This window comes from Felis catus, chromosome C2, assembly GCF_018350175.1.
Source record: "Felis catus isolate Fca126 chromosome C2, F.catus_Fca126_mat1.0, whole genome shotgun sequence".
NCBI classification, from domain to species: domain Eukaryota; kingdom Metazoa; phylum Chordata; class Mammalia; order Carnivora; family Felidae; genus Felis; species Felis catus.
This window is the reverse complement of record NC_058376.1, coordinates 108,069,860-108,089,312: the sequence shown is the minus strand read 5'-3', so window position 1 is coordinate 108,089,312 and position 19,453 is coordinate 108,069,860. Positions and strand designations below refer to the sequence as shown.

The window sequence follows — 19,453 nt, the reverse complement described above, 5'->3', positions numbered from 1 at the left end:
GGCATATTAAATATTTGCACATGCATTATAATTTCTTGTAATTCTACCCACTTTCCCTTCCTACAAAGAGTCATGCAGCTGTTAGTTAATTTAAGGAAGTCTATTCTTCTATGATTCTCTTGCATCATATCAGCTCAGAATGACGTGGTTCGTGTGCGGTGGGAGCCACGGAGAAAAGATCAAATCTGGTGATGGTGCTGCTGGTTGAAATTCTGCGACCTTTTAGATGTTTGTTTTCCAAGGGAACAATGCAAAACAAAAGAAAACAAAACCGAAAAACTGAAGTTCTAAAAGCCGTTGTTCTTATGCTCTGATTCAAGTACAGTTTTTGAAATCTAAAATAAGTTCCAATTGCCAGTTCTGAGAGCGGCTGCTTTTCCATAGGACTCCTATGTGGCTTTTAAGAATTCCCGGGGTTAATAATTTGTCTTAGTGCCAAACCCCTGGCTTCATTTTCCTTTGCCCATCTGCACCTTTTGCATGCATACGGGCTGTTGGTGTGCATATGTATCCAAGCCTTTGCATATGGAATGAGTATGCTTTCAAAACGCAGGCTCGTAAAAGTTCTAAAGGAGGTGGTGAGTACTTGGAGGGGGTCCAGCCACACGCTGCAGATGGCGCTGCTGTGATGCAGAAGGGGATTAGTTCACAGCTCTGATCAGTCCGCCTTGCTCCTCAGAACCTAGGTGCTCTTGAATGGATGGCATTGGCTCTGTGCATTTACTATGTATGAAGGGCTTTCATACGGCACTAAATATGAAATTCAGGGAGAATAAACACAAGGCTATTTTTTAATGAATGCAGAATAATGTCTGCTCTCCTTTGTTTGCCACTTGGAGGAAAAAAATGCTCTAAAGGCTAAAACCAGTGTCAGTGTTTGAAAATAATGAAGAATAATAATAGAGATCATCAAATTCCCTAATTTGCTGTGAAAGAGGAAACAAATACTAGGCTAGCTATGATATTGGGGGTGTCTCAGTCTTTTTCACTTAGTGCCACAGAAAGCCAATAGTCTAGCGAAAGTATGTTTCGTGTGCATTTAAGTCATGTTACTGCCTGAGGAGGCTGCTAGGTGGGAAGGGACAGTGGAAGGAGTATTTGGTCTAATAAAGATTATGTAAAACATTAAAGTGGGATAGCTGGGGAGCATTTGGAATGTCTAATTTTGAATTCGGGTATTTTTGCACCTAAGTTTTTACTGATTCGTTAAAGTCTGCAATAAAGGTTACAAGAAAGAACAAAATAAACAGCATCAGCCCCAACTGGTTTTGACTTTGAGCTCTAGCCACAAAGCAATTGTATTGGGTGGGGGGTAATGGCTGAGCTCAGGTCATGCCTCATGCCTCATGCCTGAAAGCTAGAGGAAGGAGACAGAATTGTGATTTACTTTTGAAGACTTTTGTTCCAATTAACTTGCATTCTACAGTGCCTAGCGCAGCTCCTGGTACATAGTTGGCCCTCAAAAATATCTGTTGAAATGATTACCACCTACTGGACAAACACAATAAGGGCAGGAAGTGGGGACATGACAATACTTATCTGTGTTTGTGTAGCTGAGAGAGTACTGTTTTCCAGAGTTAACAGTGACCTCTGAGGAAGGGAAAGGGGAAGGAGAATGGCTGATGCACCTTGTAACACATGTTTTGATGGGATGAAAACACAAATGTCATGATTCTCAGACAATGCAAAGCAGTGAGAATCAAACATGATCTAAACCATTTACAAGGACAGGTGGAGTTTTGTCAGGAAGGACAACTTGGGGGTTATTGTGTTATCCATTTATACATCAATTCATTCCAGGAGTGGACATCCTACTTAGTAGGTGTCACTCTGGTGCCTCATGAGACATGCCCAGCTGGGAAGCCATGGAGTGGCTGTACCCCCTGGGTGCTTTCTGCAACTTGTGGATTTCTCAGATGAATTTTTTTAAGTACTACATGAGGGGCGCCTGAGAGGCTCAGTTGGTTAAGTGGCAGACTCTTGATTTCAGCTCAGGTCATGATCTGAGGATCAGATCATGGGTCATGAGATCAAGCCCCACATTGGACTCCATGCTGACAGTGCATGGAGCCTGCTTTTGATATGCTCTCTCTCTCTCTCTCTCTCTCTCTCTCAATCCCCTCCTCCTCCTCCTGCATTCACACTCACTAGCTCTTAAATAAATAAACTTTAAAAAAATTTTTTTAAGTACCACATGAAATTGACAGTTGTTTAGTCCATGGTGAAATAACTTCAGAGAAATCACACTGAAAGTAAGAGATGACCTATTCATCTTAACACTGAAACATCAGTGGTCAGATAGATGGAGGGAAAAGGCAGTCAAAAGATAACACTTTGGTTTATACATCTGTTCCTTGATAACCATTTCTGAGAGCTATCTGTTATTAAGAAATGAAGGCTAATGACAACTTTTATACTGAGCCTATTTCTAAGTTATGAAGTACTAGCTTTTAGGGAAATGGCTACTGCGCAGAGGGTAGCAGGCACCAAGAGAGTAGATGTGGTTGTCCAGGTGCAGAGAGGAGAGCAGAGGGCCTAGGACAGACAAGGCGAACATGTACATTTCGGAGCAGCACAGAGTGAATAGCCTCAAAGGAGACAGAAGAAACAGCCAGAGATGACCAGAGGAAAACCGGGAATGGTCACTGGGTGATACAGACACCAGGAGAAGAAAGTGTTTCCAAAACAAAGGAGCAAGTTTTCATAAATTACAATAATAAGCTTTGTAGATTTATTCCATGATAGTATTTTCTTTTTTCGATTTAGCTCCTGCAGGATCAGAGAGTTCTATAACTACCAGGGTATTTCTGGGATTAGCGATCCAGCAACGTAAATAACCTACCCAGATGCTTCATGAAGTATATAAGTTTCGAATAAGTCTATCCTGACCATGCTTCCTAAATCTAATATTGAATCACACAAGCTGACAGCGGGGCAAAAAAATTGACATCACATTGTACTGGAAAACTGTAAGTAAAGGATAGCTGGGGGTGTTTCCTCTTAGCCTTAAGCACTGAGAAATCACAATTATAATTATATCTTCACGTGAAGCCTCTCCATCACTCAGTATTTTTTACTATCTAAATAAAGACCTTTTCCAAGATTGTTTTGACTTTTTAAGAAAATAAATATTATTAAGATTTCTACTTTAAAAGTAATACTCATTAGAGAAAATTCTCATTATAGAAATTTATAAGAAATTGGAGAAAATCGCCCATCACACCAAAATGCAGTCTCTGTTAACATTTTTAAGTGTGTTTCTTTTCCATCTTTTTCCCCACACATTTAAAATTTCCTTTTTTACAGTTCTGACTACATTTTGTAGTTTTATGTGTTGTTTTTTTCTCCACTTGATGTGATATAATACAATTAGTTTCCCACTTTAAAGTCCTCATAAAGATTATTTTCCATGGCAGCATTACATAATTTATTTCACAAGGCCTGTATGGTTAAACATTTGCATTAATTTCATTTTTTTTTTACTATTATGAAGAGCTCTGCTTTTAACCCATTTATTAATGCTTTTGCAATTTTCCCAATATTTAATTTAATAGATTAATAATTATGAATGTTTCTGACACTATTGATTTAATTTGCTAAATTGCTCTCTAAGTTGGGTCCCAATAGTCTTTGTTAAAAGCACAGGGTTCAGAGTCAGATTGGGTTGAATCCCAGCTCCATGGGCTGGAGTGAGGCTCTAAGAGGCCATCCCTCATAATAAGGGTGCCACCTGCTTCCCCGCCCTCCCTGCAAAAGGTAGCTCAAAGTAAATATAACACCCAGCTGAAAATAGGTTGCGAGGGAGGCTAGTGAATAAATGTTTCCCTGTGATGACTTTAATGTTTTTAGTTTTTGAACACCAAACTTCAAACTCTATTAAATGTTTTCTCTTTTTTGTTGCTCCTACTTTACTAGTCCCCTTGACACATGTTTGGTTCACTTGTAGAGTGAGAGGGTCCCAGAGAGTCACCCTTTGTGCCTTCGAGAACTTGGCAAGTTCAAGGGGTCTCTCTAAATCTTACCTTTTTTAAACAAATGTTTATTTGTTTTGAGAGAGAGAGAAAGAGAGGGCGCAAGCAGGGAAGGGGCAGATAGAGAGGGAGAGAGTGAATCTTAAGCAGGCTCCATGCTCAGTGCAGAGCCCCACATGGGGCTCAATGCCACAAACTGTGAGTTCATGACCTGAGTTGAAATCAAGAGTCAGAAGTTTAATTGACTGGGCCACCCAGGTACCGCTCTAAATCTTATCTTTAAACCAGAGATAACAATATCTATTTCATTGGTTGTTTCAGGGGTTAACATTGTTTGCTGCTTTGCACAGTGTTTGTCCTGTTAGTTAGCACTCAATAAATGATAGCTGCTGTTGATATTTTATTTATTTTTTAATGTGATCTCTACGCCCAACATGGGGTTCGAACTCATGACACTGAAATCAAGTGTCGTGTATTCTATGATTGAACCAGCCAAGTGCCTTGTTGACTTTTTTTTTTTTAAGTAGGCTGCACATCTAGCGAGGAGCCCAAACCCAGGACCCTGAGATCAACACCTGAGCCGAGATAAAGAATTGGAGGTCAATTGACTGAGCCATCCAGGCTCCCTGCCCCTGTTGATATTTGATAGTTTACATTTTTTTTAAGTTTATGTATTTATTTTAGGAGAGAGAAAGGAGGGGGGGGGCAGAGAGAATCCCAAGCAGGTTCTGTGATGTTAGTGTGGAGCCCAACATGGGGCTCAATCCCATGAACTGTAAGATCATGACCTGAGCTGAAATCAAGAGTCAGATGCTTAACTGGCAAAGCCACTCAGGCAACCCAGTGGTTTACATTCTTTAACATCCACAAAATAAGACAGTACTTACCATTACAAACAACAACAACAACAACAACAACAACAACAACAAAAACCCTTTAATCTTATAATGGCTTTTAAAAAATGGACTCACAAACTTCTTTAATTTACCTTTCCTGTTGCTTACTAATGAGGTTGAAGCTTTTGTCCGTGGGTGTGTTAATAGGTTCTATTCTCATATAGAATCGTGCATATGGGCTTAAATCTCAGTTCTTCCGCTCATTTGCTCTGTTGTAAGGTCCTTGGTGGCGAGCAACCTAGGCTCGGTGGGACTAAATAATAAGCAAATATACTATTTCCCATAAGATGGAACCCCACATAAAGCTGCTCCAGGGGGCCTACTAGGATTAAGATTCTGGGGGGTAGGTAATGACTACCAGTATCTACAACTCTGAGCCAGTTCTAAATTTTACAAATCCCCGGGAAGGACTCTAACAGGGTATGGACTGACACACAGGCTCATCTTAGACCAATCGCCACGACCACAGGAATGTCAACCCCGATGGTCAGACCTGCAGCAAGGCTCTCCCTGTCATCAGGGAGAAGAGCTAGTGTGATTGGTGATCCCATCCAAATCCCTTCAATCGAGTGGAGAACAAGTGGCTCCCGGAAGGAAATGCATGTGCCTTGCGGTAGGAGGAAGGGTGGGAAGATTGCAGGAGAGGCAGCCAAGATGCTGTGTCGGCAAAAACAACAGTTGCAGTATACAGATTGGCAGGCAAGGCCATCTGTGATTTCCCCTGACTCCGTCTTCATCACTCTCATCCTGTGTTAGGGACCCTGAGCTCCTGTAGAGCTCTTGGTCTCCTGGGCTCCACCTTTGCACGTGCCACTCCTTTTTTATCTATGCCCTCCACCTAGCTTATTCCAACTCGTACTTCGGCACATATTGCCGTTGTCACCTGCTCTTGGAATGCTGCAAGGATTTCACGCTTCCCCCCAGTCAGAAAGGGCTTAGCTTAGAGTAGTGTCCAGGGCTTCCCCCTAGCATGGCACCTATCACATCACAGTGTGGCAAACTCCAGCTAGGGTAAGCAGAAAGGGGTTTATTACAGGGTACAGGTAGCTTACAGAACATCAGAGAGGCAAGAGAGCCGCGCTTGGTTATTACCCAGCCTGGGAGCAATTCAGCTCGGAGAAGCATCTACTATCCTGCAGAAACCCTACACCCAGCCGCTGTCTGCCACTAAGTCCCTCCAACACTAGAACCAGGATTCCAGAACCCCTACAACTGTCACAAAAGCCAAGTACCACCACCACCCTTCCTACCTGAAGGACCTTGTGGCCACCCCATGATAATATTTGCTTTCACCTTCTAAATCTCTGCTTGGCAGAGGCCTATTCACAAAGACAATCTAGCTGCAGGGGAAACTGAGAAACGTAGTCTTTACCCCAATAAGCAGGATGTTGGAGTAGTTCTGAATGAGTGAGTTTCCAGTACCTTCCACAAAAGCTGTGTTGTTACAGGCATACATATTTATTGTATTCATATTGTCTTGGTTGTTTCCAGAAATATTTTTAGTTTAACCTCCAATTTATCTGATATTAGTATTGCTAAGCCAGCTTTCTCTTAGGTACTAATTTCCTGACATATCTTTTCCCCATCCCCTTATTTGTAATCTTTCTATGTTGTTTTGTTTGAGGTATATAACTTGTAAGCAGTATGGATAATTGGAATGAAAACCAATCTTAACAGCCCTGTCCTTTAATATATGAGTTTAAATATTTATGTAATATGATTAGGAATCATATTATCTCTATCTATCTAACTTTGACATTTTATATTTTCGAATTTATGAAGGTTATTTTTTTTCCCTTTTCTATCTTCTTTTGGACTTTCAGGTTTTCCTAATTCCTTTTCTTCTTCGACAAGTTTGGTGGTTACACATTCTGTTTCTAATCCTTTAGTGGCTTTAATAGACTTAAGTTTATATTTTCTTAACAAAGACAATAGTTAAACTATATGTCTAGCCTCCCCCCTGGACAAGACATTTAGAACAACGTAACCTCCCTCCTGACTCACCACTTTATCCAAATGCCCATGTTTTTACTGTCTAGGTTTTGGCTCAAAATGTTTTTATCTGTGCTCGAAAAGAGGTTTCTCCATGTGATCACTCATCCATCTTGATCTAGAGGTTATGACCACCATTTGATCTCTTCCTTTCTCTAAATTCCTCCTGGGTCCACAGACTTTCACCTCCTTTCTTCTTCTTTTTTTAAAGTTTACTTATTTATTTTTGAGAGAGAGAGAGAGAGAGAGAGAGAGAGAGCGCATGAGAGGGGGAAGGGCAGAGAGAGAGAGAGAGAGAGAGAGAGAGAGAGAGAGAGGGAAGGAGAGACAGACTCCCAAGCAGGCTCCATGCTGTCAATGCAGAGCCTGATGCAGGGCTTGATCTCATGAACTGTGAGATCATGACCTGAGATGAAATCAAGAGCCTGACGCTTAACTGACTGAGCCACTCAGGGGCCACTCACCTCCATTCTTTTTTTTTTTTTTTATCCAAGTTAGTTAGCATATAGGGTAATAATGATTTCAGGAATAGAATTTAGTAATTCATCACTTACATCTAACACCCAGTGCTCATCCCAACAAGTGTCCTCTGTAATGCCCATCACCCATTTAGCCCATCCCCCCCCACCCAACACCCCTCCAGCAACCCTGTTTGTTCTCTGTATTTAAGAGTCTCTTATAGTTTATCTCCTTCTGTGTTTTTATCTTATTTTTGCTTCCCTTCCCCTATGTTCATCCATTTTGTTTCTTAAATTTCACAAATGAGTGAAATCATATGATATTTGACTTTCTCTGACTTATTTTGCTTAGCATAATACACTCTAGTCCCATCCACGTTGTTGTAAATGGCAAGATTTCATTCTTTTTGATCGCCAAATAACATTCCATTGTGTGTGTGTGTGTGTGTGTGTATCTCACATCTTCTATATCCATTCATCAGTTGATGGACATTTGGGCTCTTTCCATAATTCAGCTATTGTCGATAGTGCTGCTATAAGCATTGGGGTGCATATGCCCCTTCAAATCAGCATTTTGGATGAATACCTAGTAGTCCAATTTCTGGGTCAAAAGGTAGTTCTGTTTTTAATTTTTTAAAACCTCCATATTGTTTTTCAGAGTGGCTGCACCAGTTTGCATTCCCATCAGCAATGCAAAAGTATTCCCTTGTCTCTGTGTCCTCATCAACATCTGTTGTTTCCTGGGTTGTTAATTGTAGCCATTCTGATAGGTGTGAGGTGGCATCTCGTTGTGATTTGGGTTCACATTTCCCTGATGATGAGTGATGTTGAGCATCTTTTCATGTGTCCGTTAGCCATCTGGATGTCTTCCCTCACCTCCATTCTTGACTCCTCATACTGCTTTATAAGGTCTCACAGACCCCTCCCTCCTTGCCTTACTGCATCATTCTGGGAGAGGCAAGCAGGTGCTCCACCTGGGAGAGGCAAGCAGGTGCTCATATGGTGAAAAACATGTGCCCTGAGTGTGAAGAACACGAAACCACTGCAGCTTCTCAAGCTCTCTTGCCTATGCCCACCATTCTCTTTTGCGGTTCGCAACTTCAGAGGAAATAGAAGCCATCAAACATTTTCACTTCCTTACCAATGAATTCATCTATACCCCCACCCACATTTCCCTCTCAGTTTCACATGAAACAATGACCTTCTTCTACCCCTAGGACAGCTTTCAGACGTAGTTCCTCGATTCCTACTCCTGACTTCTGTATTTTTAATTCTCCTTCATTAATCGCTCAATACACCAGCAGACAATACTAGCTAAATCATATGTAGCATGTTGCTTGTAGTGAACATTTAATAAATATTTATAGAGTATACAAATGAGTCAATTTGTCAATAGGATATTTACAAAATGGCCATAATAGCTATCTTTCATCTGAGACACTGTTAAGGTTATCAAGACATTGCAAACACTCAGAAGCGTAAGTTTTCACAAACACTTGGAGATCACATCATGAACTCATACAACAAACACCCGAGGCCTACAATTGCCCTATTATGGGCAATGGGGCTAGACCGTGAATAAAATAGTCAAGTACCCCACCCTCATGTAGCTGACATTCTGGAGGAGGAAAGCGGGACATACATAAGTAATCAAATAAAATAATTTCAAATGGTGGTAGGGGCTATGAAGAAAATAAAATGGAGTCATGGATAGTGAGGAAACACGAGAAGGCATGTGTGAACAAAAGCCTAAAGAACAGAGGGAAGGGAGGACAGAATGAGGAAAGGAAGGCAGTTGCCAGACCATGATATCACATGTGGATTCAGTTATTTAGTGCTTTGGCATGCTACTGACTTAAAAATTTTTTTTAATTTTTTTATGTTTATTTTTGGGGGGGGGGAGAGAGAGAGAGAGAGAGAGAGAAAGAGAGAGAGAGAGAACCAGTAAGGAAGGGGCAGAAAGAGAGGGAGAGATAGAATCCCAAGCAGGCTCAGCACTGTCAGCCCAATGCAGGGCTTGAATTCACAAAAGGTGAGATCATGACCTGAGCTGAAATCAAGAGTCAGAAGCTTAACCAACTAAGCCACCCAGGCGCCCCCTTGGTAAGTATTTTTAAAAGCTCTCTCTGGTCACTTGGAGGCAGAGCAAAGGCTGAGGGAACCCTTAGAAGAGTATTATAGTGGTCCAGGCAGGAGAGGGAGGTGGTTTGCGTGAGTAGTGGCAAAGGAGTCAGAAAGAAGCAAAAAGATCCCACGTAAACCTTGCAGGAGTCCTACTGACTGCACCCAGAGACCAGACAGGGGAGAGAAAAAGGAGGAATCAGAGATGATCTGAACAACAGAGAGGATGGTGACGCATCTCCCACGGGGTAGAAATCCGGCTGGTGAGTCGTTCCTTACGTGTTAGTGGGAAAGTTATAGGAGACTAAAGGAGAGACTGAATCACACTGTAGCAAACTGTGCCCCCGCCCCCCAAAGACCCCAGACAAAAAATTCCGGTCACAAACTGCTCAAAGAAACATTCTGGGCACTGAGAGAGCTGTGGTGGACTTTGATTCGCTTCCTTGCCTTGCAAATGAGCTCTGTAGCCCTGTGCAGTGTGCGTTTGCCAGCAAAGCTTATATAACTTCATTTATCACTAATGTTGTTGGCGTTTTTTTTCCTTCCAAGAACAAGTATGTCTCTACAAGATGAAATAAAAAAAAAATCCAGAAATTTAAAATTAAATTAGCTTGGAAATGACTGGCATTTTTCTTCTTGTGTAAGGTCATTCTGCCCTTGGAGGCCAGCGCTGGGGAAGTGACACATTTCTTTCTCTGTCCCACACTTCTGCTTATTTTCAGGCAATAAAAAGCCAATCCTCAATGTTTCCAATGCTTCGTGCATGTGGCAAATATTTTTATCCTCATTTAAACCTTTAATTTCAAGGTATGTTATGTAAAAGGTAGAATGCCAGACCACTGGTTTACCAGGCCATTTCTATGTGGAAAACAAAATTCTGTACTTGTGGAAATAATAAGCTGACTCTTCAGGTCTCCACACTGTGAGTCTGCCTGCTGCTTCAATTTGTGTAGTGCTTTTCAGTTCTTAGACCATGGTAACGTTGCCTAAGAGAAGGGCCTCATGGTTAATAACAGCTTACCATACATAGTCCCCGGGCTAGCACCAATCCCATGAGGTATGCACGATTATCTCTATTTAACATACGAGGAAACCAACTTCAGTAACTTGCCCATGGTCATTTGGCTGGTAAGTGACAGGGCCAAGACCAGAACCCAGATCTGAGTCTGAACCTGAAGATTTGGTTTTTAATTTAGATGTTTGTATCTATGGGGCACCTGGATGGTCCAGGAGGTTGAGCTTCCGACTTCGCAAAGCTCAGCTCACGATCTCACAGTCTGTGAGTTTGAGCCCTGTGTCGGGCTCTGTGCCGACAGCTTAGAGCCTAGAGCCTGCTTTAGATTCTGTCTTCCTCTCTCTCTGCCCCTCCCCTGCTGCTGTTTTCTCTCTCTCTCTCTCTCTCTCTCTCAAAAATAAACATTAAAAAATTAGTAAAAAATAAAATAAATGCTTTTACTTATTTTTGAGAGAGAGAGAGAGAGAGCACAATCAGGGGAGGGGTGGGGGGGGGTGGTGCACAGAAGATCTGAAGCAGGCTCTGTGCTGACAGCAGAGAGCCCGACAAAGGGCTCAAACCCATGAACCACAAATCATGACCCGAGCCAAACTTGGACACTTAACAAACTGAGCCACCCAGGCGCCCCTAAAACTGAAGATTTTAATGGCTCCTAAGCTAGGGCAGTGTAGAGTGGAGCTTCAATGTGCATATGCCAGACCCAGCCTCCTGGGGCCACATCACAGCCCTACCACTTATTGGCTGTGTGGATTGGGCAGTCCCCTGTGAGGTAGGGGACCATCACGGTACCTATCTCATTGGGTATTATAAGAATTAAATAGTTAACATATATACAGCACTTAGAGCTGTGCCTAGGTTATGCCATGAGAGTGTTAGCTATTACTTTGAAAAATAGCTTCATTAAGATATAATTCACATACTATACAATTCAAACATTGAAAGTGTACAATCCAGTGGTTTTTAGTATATTCAGAGAATTGTACAACAATCACCACAATCAATTTGAGAACATTTCATCACCCCAAAAAGAGAGCCAGGACTCATTAGCAATCTCTTGCCCCTCCCACCCCACCTCTAGCCATCGGCCAGCACTAGTCTACTTTCTATCTTTATAGATATATAGATGTATAAGAATCTACTGCATATCTATTATCCATTCCGGACATTTCGTGTAAATGGAATCATACAATATGTGACCATTTGTTTCTGGCCTCTCTCACTTAGTAGGTCTCAAGATTCATACATGCTACAGCATGTATCAATACTTCATTTCTTTTCATTGCCAAATAATATTGCATTGCATAGATACACCACATTTTATTTGTCCATTCATCAGGTGGTGGACATTTGGATTGCTTCCACTTTTGGCTATTGTGAATAATGATGCTAGGAACACATGTGTACAAATTTTTGTGTGGACATATATTTTCATTTCTCTTGGGTATAAAAATAGGAGTGGAACTGTAGCCATTGCTTTGTACCGCCTCTCTGTGTAGTTATTTCCGAATATGAAGATACATAATTCTCTTTCTTGGTCTGTGGCTTTGACAATGCACATATATATGTATATATGTACATATATATACATATATATGTATATATATGTATATATATGTACATATATATACATATATGTACATATATACATATATGTATACATATATATGTATATATACATATACGTATATATGTATATATATGTATATATATACATATATACGTATATATGTATATATATGTATATATATACATATACATGTATATGTATATATTTATATATTTATATATGTACATATATATTATATTATATATATTATATATATAATTATATATATATTATTATATTATATATATTTATATATATTTATATATTTATAAATATATATATTTATATATATTTGTATATATTTATATATTTATATATATTTATATATATATATATTTTAGCATGCCCTCCTTTCTGTCCCTTGCCAATCCTTTGGCTCTGCTTCTTGCCTGAAGACCTGCTTGGACTCCACAGTTGGGCCAGTGCTTTGCTCTGTGCTCCCATAGCATCCTGAGCTTTGCTTTACTATCACCTTTCGCACATTCTACTATACTTACAGGACCCTAGGGAAGGGGGTCTTATCTTCCTCACCTTTGTCTTCCATGCCAAACACAAGGCCTGGCGTGAAGTGGTTGCTGAATGGATGCTGATGAAAATTAAGACAGAAAGGGGCGCCTGGGTGGCTCAGTCGGTTGAGCGTCCGACTTTGGCTCAGGTGGTGATCTCATGGCTCGTGAGTTCCAGCCCTGTGTCAGGCTCTGTGCTGACAGCCCAGAGCCTAGAGCCTGCTTCAGGTTCTGTCTTCCTCTGTCTCTGCCCCTCCCCCGCTCATGCTCTGTCTCTCTCTCTGTCTTTTTCTCTCTTAAAAGTAAATAAACATTACAAAAAAATAAATCATGCAGCCTTAGTTTGAATTGACAAAATAGAAAAACCAGGGAGTATTATTCAGATAGGGAAAAGAGTCTTCACTTTACTAAATCACTTAGCACAACCTTCTTATAAATAGTGAGTCCCCCTGGGAGAATGTTGCTGGCAAGGTGGAATGTCTGCCACAGAAATACCCAGAATGCTTTTAGTGATAAGTGAGGGACGTTTTTAACTTAATGGTTACTCATTTCAAAATATGTTAGAAATGAATATAACTAGAATAGGAAACCCACTATATCATTGCTTAGAAGCAGTCTAAAATGTTTTTTTTTAATTAAGACTAGTCAAACAAAATATGCATTAAGTAAATAATGGTGCAGATAGAACACAGATACTGCAAATACTGTATGAATGGTACAAAAGAATTCAAGTTTCAGAACACTATTTAAAGACATTTAAATATGAAAAGTTTAGGGGCACCTGGGTGCCTCAGTCCGTTAAGTGGCCCACTTCAGCTCAGGTCATGATCTCCCAGTCTGTGAGTTCGAGCCCTGTGTCGGGCTCTGTGCTGACAGCTCACAGCCCAGAGCCCGCTTGAGATTCTGTGTCTCCCTCTCTTTCTCTCTGCCCGCCCCACCCCTCACGCTCTGCCTTTGTCTCTCAAAAACATTTTTTTTGGATATGAAACGTTTAAAGTACAAAGTACATTTTATAAAGCTGTGCTTCCTTCAGCTTGCTTGGGCACACAGATCACCTGCTAAAATTGCAGATTTGGGTCAAATAAATATGAATGTCCCTCCCTCCACCCTGCCAAACTCATATGTTGAAATGGAGTCCCGAATGTGATAGTGTCTGGAGGTGAGGATTTTGAGAGGCGATTCGGTCATGAGTCTACAGCCTCATGAATGGGATTAGTGCTCTTATAAGAAGAGGTCAGAGAGCAAGCTCGTGCTTTTTCCACCAAGTAAGGACACAGCAAGAAGACAGCTTTATAAACCAGGAAGAGGGCCTCACCAAGAGCCTGGCCAGACTGGCACCCTATCTCCGGCTTCCAGACTTCAGAGCTGTGGGAAGGAAGTATTTGTTGTTTAAGCCACCCAGTCTGTAGTCATTTGTTATAGCACTTTTAACAGACAAAGCTAGTGACGGCTGAGATCCTGCATTTGTAGCCAGCACCCAGAGGATGCTGGCGCTGCTGATGCCAGATCACATTTGGAGCAGCAAGGTTACAGAGCGTAAGTGCAAGTATAAAGTCATATCAATAATACTACCTACTACCTCTTCACTTCCGCTATGTACTGGGTACTCTTCTAGGTGTTTGACAGATGTTAAATTTATCAATGTTCACAAAAATCCTGCAAGGTAATTACTAATATCTCCACTTGACAAATGAAAATGTAAAAATCAGAATTGGCTCAACGTTTAGTCCTAAATTTTTCCCCCCACAAAGCAAGACACGCGGGCCAAAAAGAAGTAATATTGCTGTCTTTATTTGCATTATCATTTCTATGAAACAAAATAAATCAAGTTTGAGGGACCTAAACCACTGCTCAGCATTGGCCAGGGCAGGTTCTCGGTGCTTGTTCTATTCACATGTCCTCTCTGTGGCCTCATTGTGAGTCAGAAAGTAATCTGGTCCAGGGATCAAAGCCTGAAACATTTTCCCATTTCCTTCCCCACATTCAAAACAAAACAGCTCTGGGCAAGGGATGCATTTCCGTCCCATGGTTATTTGATGAAGACAAAAAAAAAAAAACCCGACTAAAACCCAATTTGGAACAAAAAAGCATTCCTAAAGCAAATACCAATTACCTATGGTAAAATAAATACATACACACATATACATATGCATGCTAATATGTACAATGGTTTCAGCTGCCATTAGGGGAGTTATGTTGATGTCTCAAGTTAATACTACTAATTTATTTCCACATGGAAAATACTGTGAGATAAATACTGAAATATATATATTATATATATAATATATATGAGATGATATCCAGAGAATTGAATTACTCTTTTTAATTACATACACACACACACACACACACACACACATACATATAGTAAAGATTCCAAAGCACCTCATTACGAATAAACCCAAGACAAAATAATTAAAAGCCAGGTTTCTTTTTCAGAGGGTCCGGGGCCCTTTGAGGTACAGGAGAGGGAGATCTATTGCTACAGATCACCAAGATGCCTTAGGTGACTTCAAAGGGGAACTTTATTCCTTTTCTGTCTAAACGGTAGATTTCAGAAAACTGAAGGTTTAGGGCTCAATCTGGTCTGCTCAGTCTGGCCTGGTTTTTTGTTGTTGTTTAATCTGGAAGTGTCCATGTAAGTGCAGATACCTGACTTCTTTTGACAATGGAGAGACTTGGGTTGCCTGGGTGGCTCAGTCGATTAAGTGTCCGACTTCTGCTGAGGTCATGATCTCGTGGTTCGTAGGTTTGAGCCCTGCGTCCAGCTTTGTGCTGACAGCATGGAGTCTGCTTCAGATTCCCTGTCCCCCTCTCTCTGACCCTCCCCTGCTTGTTCGCTCTCTCTCCAAAATACATAAACTTCGAAAGAAAGAAAAATCTAAGTGGAAGGACTCGACAAGACTGGACCTACATTCTGACGTTAGCTTCGGCTATTTGGGGTGGAGGAGTGCCTGTCCCTCTTGACCATGTCAGCAAGTTTCACTCATGGCCATTACCTGCCTGACCCTGTAAGCTTTTGAATTAGGAATTCCTGGTTTATAAGTAGGGTTTATAAACAGCCAACATTTGCTCATCATTATCCTGGGAGAAAATCTGGCCCAGGACGTTGGAACACTGAAAAACAGTTTCCTTTTGACAAAGTGAAAGCAGCTGGTTCGCACAAAGATTTATTCATTGAGTCTGTGGATGCCAGTGTGCCCGGTTTAAACACTTTATATAACTCAGATATGCCAGTGACAAATCTTCCATGTTCCCCCCTGCAGCGCAGCTGGTGGTCAGTTGGCCTACTCCTGGCTCACTTTCAATGAACTTCATTTTAAGCACTACAAGTGACTGTAGAGATGGCTCAATAATTTTCCCATGTGGTTTTCTGGTCAGTAGGAGGTGGACTTCCCGAGGGTCTTAAGAGTCAATAGAATGAGGGGAGATTTTCATATATGGTGGAGACAGACGCTATCCAGAGAATTGAGCGACTCTTTCTAAAAAAGCCAACCCTTTTTCAATTTACTTTGTAACTTTTCAACTTGTTAAATTTAGAGGATAGAGAACATCACAGTCATCTGGCTTTTGATCCGTTCCGTAAATATTTACTAAGCACCAACTTTGTTGCCACATACTGTGCTAAACCGAGGACACAATGGTGAATGAGACCGGGTCCCCTGCCCTGGAAAAGCTCAGTCTGGAGGCGGTCATCCAAATATTTATACCCTGATGGCAACTTGCGAGGAGACTGGTGCTGTCACTCAGGTGGAGCAAAGACCTGTCCATCGGGATCCCCAAAGAGATCCCACAACATTCCCATCTGTTTGCTTCCCGACAGACACAGATATATTTGCCTTGAAACGGGTTTTCCAAAGGTCTTACTGTCCCCCACCTCCAAGACATCTCCAACCGATACAAACACCTTTCACAAGAGCGAAACCTCAAAAGCCTCCGGGGCGGGGTAGCGGCCAACCAAGTGGGCTGTGGTGATCTGTAGAGAAGTGGCCACTGCTCAGGTACTGCCAACTGTTGGTAAAACCAGAAACGCTGCCCCAGCGTTGCCAGAACGTCAGGGTTTGTGAGGGAAGCCAGAAATTGCTTGTATTTATTTTATTTATTTATTTATTTATTTATTTATTTATTTATTTATTTACTAGTGTAACATCTTTTTGAGAGTTAGAATTCAAATTTATTTTTGAACCCAGTTTGGGTCATCAAAAATGGGTTTGCAGGAAGGTTTCGGTTAGTGGCCCCCCCCCCCCCCACCCCAGTGTGATCTCCGATTCCAGGAACCCGATGCTCCACCCCCTCGTCGTATTTAAGAGGGAAACGTACCAAGAACTGGCAACCCGGAATTTGCCTTTTCTAGGAAGTCCCACTGGGTCGCTCCTGTTTTTGAGAATCCAACCCAGGGCACTATTCAGACTTCCTGGATCTTTCTCTTTTCTCTCTCTCTCTCTCAATATTTCTCTTTCTCTACTATTCTACCAATAAATACTTATTCTATGAAGGAGCAGAACTTGATTACATTTGTTGATCAGTACAAGTTACGCTTTAAGAGTAATCTTCGTACCCTAAAAATAAATAAATAAATAAATAAATAAATAAATAATTGGAAGGGTCAGAGAATGATTTCCCTAAAATAATCTTTTAAAAAATTTAAAGAGTAATCTTTGTAAGCTATATATAAGATAATAACATAATTTGGTTCTCCTGACACGAATCCTTAACTTTTCATATTCGTGTCATTCTGGTTTGGAATCAAAGTCCTCACCTGGGCCCTTGTCCTTTACTTCTGGCCCCGTCTTGAGCTAAAAAGTCTGAGTGCCTTACCTTTCAGTGCCTACAAAGACTTCATTCTCTACCATCCCCAGGTGTTCTATTAGCCCTGCCTAGATTGTATAAGCTAATTACATGAGAGATTTTGTTTTGCTTTTTCCATCTGCCTGTTCTCAGAGCTGTTTTCTTTTTATCCAACTGCAGTTCAAGAGAAGCAGGATAGAACTGAGAGTGCAAAAGCCTCCCTGATTTTGTTTTTGTTCAGAGAAGGTATTTTCAATCTTTAATTATTTTACTGCAGTTTCTCACCTCATTAGGACCTACTTTAGGCACAATAAGTGGAATTCACTTTAATTAGCAATCCTGGACCGTGAACTTGCCTTAGCAACATCTCAGAAGAGGCCTCAACTTTAAGAAGGCTTCAGATCCCCTGCGTTTCTAAAACTGTATTATAAAAAGCAAAAACAGAACAGATATACAAAGCACTGTCCCTAACACAATATATTTGTTCAAAACGTTTTAACCACCTTGGGATAGTTATTTATAATAATTTAAGAACCTTGGGATGCTTTGACTAATGTTTGGTCTTTTTTTTTTTTTCTTTTAAATCTCCTCATAGTTGCCACAAAAGAGTATGTGTTGCATATAGCCAAACGCTGATTCTTCTCTGGAAATACCTGCCCCTCGGGTGCTTAAAAATGAGCATTTCATCATCGTGACTTCAAACTGAGGCCTCAGTAGTTAGTAATGCCTAAACGTGACCTCATTTTCTGAGAACGAGGAAAGTGACTACAGGACGCAAGACAATAATAACAGCTGGCAGTTTTAACGCGTTTTAAGTGCTTGCTGCCCGCCAGCATTGTTCAGATCACTCTGCCTGAGTCAGCTTATTGAATTCCTATTATCACCCCGTTCTTCCAGGTGGCATAGCTGAGACAGAGAGAGGCAATGTATCTCGCCCAACGTCACAGAGGTAGGAGCAGAGCACGGACTTAAACCCACACCCTCTGGCCCCAGAGTCTGTGGCCTTGACCCCTCGGCTGCCCTGCCTCTTGGGCTTGAAGAAAACAGAGCAGAGACACGGTTAAAGTTGATGGTATTTTCCTTATAAGTTTGCCTTTGGTAGCTTTCGTTCCTCCACTTGTCCCCAGTTCTTCATTTGTAAATCCCGACAGTGTATTTACCAGGATGTTGTGGCAACTCGTTGTTTAAATGTATTCATGGTTCCTTGCGTCTTGGAAGAAAGGCTACATAAATATTACAGAACCATTTAAAAAAATATATGAAATGTATCCACCTGAACATATGACAACTGAATTTCTTACCGTACATAAATAAAGGGGTGCTGACTTTCTAACCAAGTCTTGAGGACGTGGTTGCTCTGGGTCACTCTGCATAGTTCACCATGCAGACTGTTGGGGCTACAGGCCTAAAGATCAGATTCTACGTGAGGCCTCAGGAAACTGCATCCCAGGCAGTGGCTAGGCCTCCGTGTGCCTTTTTCTTCAAACCTTCTACTATACTAAATGCCATAAGAGGAATTTGAGAAGAAGCAATTGAATGGATAGTGATACATTCATATAGTGGAATACTACTCAGCAAGGAAAAAATGAACTAAATACACATACAACATGGATGAATTTCACAGGCATTTATTTATGTTGAAAGGAGGTAGACATACTGTATAGTTTTTTTTTCATGTAGAGTTTAAGAATAGGCCAAACCTATTCCTAGACTAGGAAGGGGCACAAGGGAAACTTACGGAGTGGGGAAAATGTTTCGTGTCTTCCCCTAGGTATGGTTACACACAGCTATATAAATGTGTACACATCATAAGGTTGTGCACTTGTGATTAGTTCACTTTATGCATGTTATACCTTAATAAAAAATAAAATGAAATAAGGGGCGCCTGGGTGGCGCAGTCGGTTAAGCGTCCGACTTCAGCCAGGTCACAATCTCGCGGTCCGGGAGTTCGAGCCCTGCGTCAGGCTCTGGGCTGATGGCTCGGAGCCTGGAGCCTGTTTCCGATTCTGTGTCTCCCTCTCTCTCTGCCCCTCCCCCGTTCATGCTCTGTCTCTCTCTGTCCCAAAAATAAAATAAACTTTGAAAAAAAAAAAAAAGCAC

At 41.3% G+C, this 19,453-nt stretch overlaps 1 long non-coding RNA gene across 2 annotated transcripts in view; it reads left to right on the top strand.

Annotated features, from left to right (window-relative positions):
* Nucleotides 1-19,099, top strand: part of LOC109491422 — a 37,080-nt gene extending 17,981 nt beyond the window's left edge. The window contains exons 4-6 of one of the 2 annotated variants that reach the window (XR_006585369.1): nt 2,767-2,969; nt 17,534-17,599; nt 17,949-19,099. This is a non-coding gene — a long non-coding RNA (uncharacterized LOC109491422). The remainder of the gene's footprint in view (nt 1-2,766; nt 2,970-17,533; nt 17,600-17,948) is intronic. The other variant, XR_002144759.3, reaches the window with a different exon arrangement.
* The last annotated feature ends 354 nt before the right edge of the window (nt 19,100-19,453 follow it).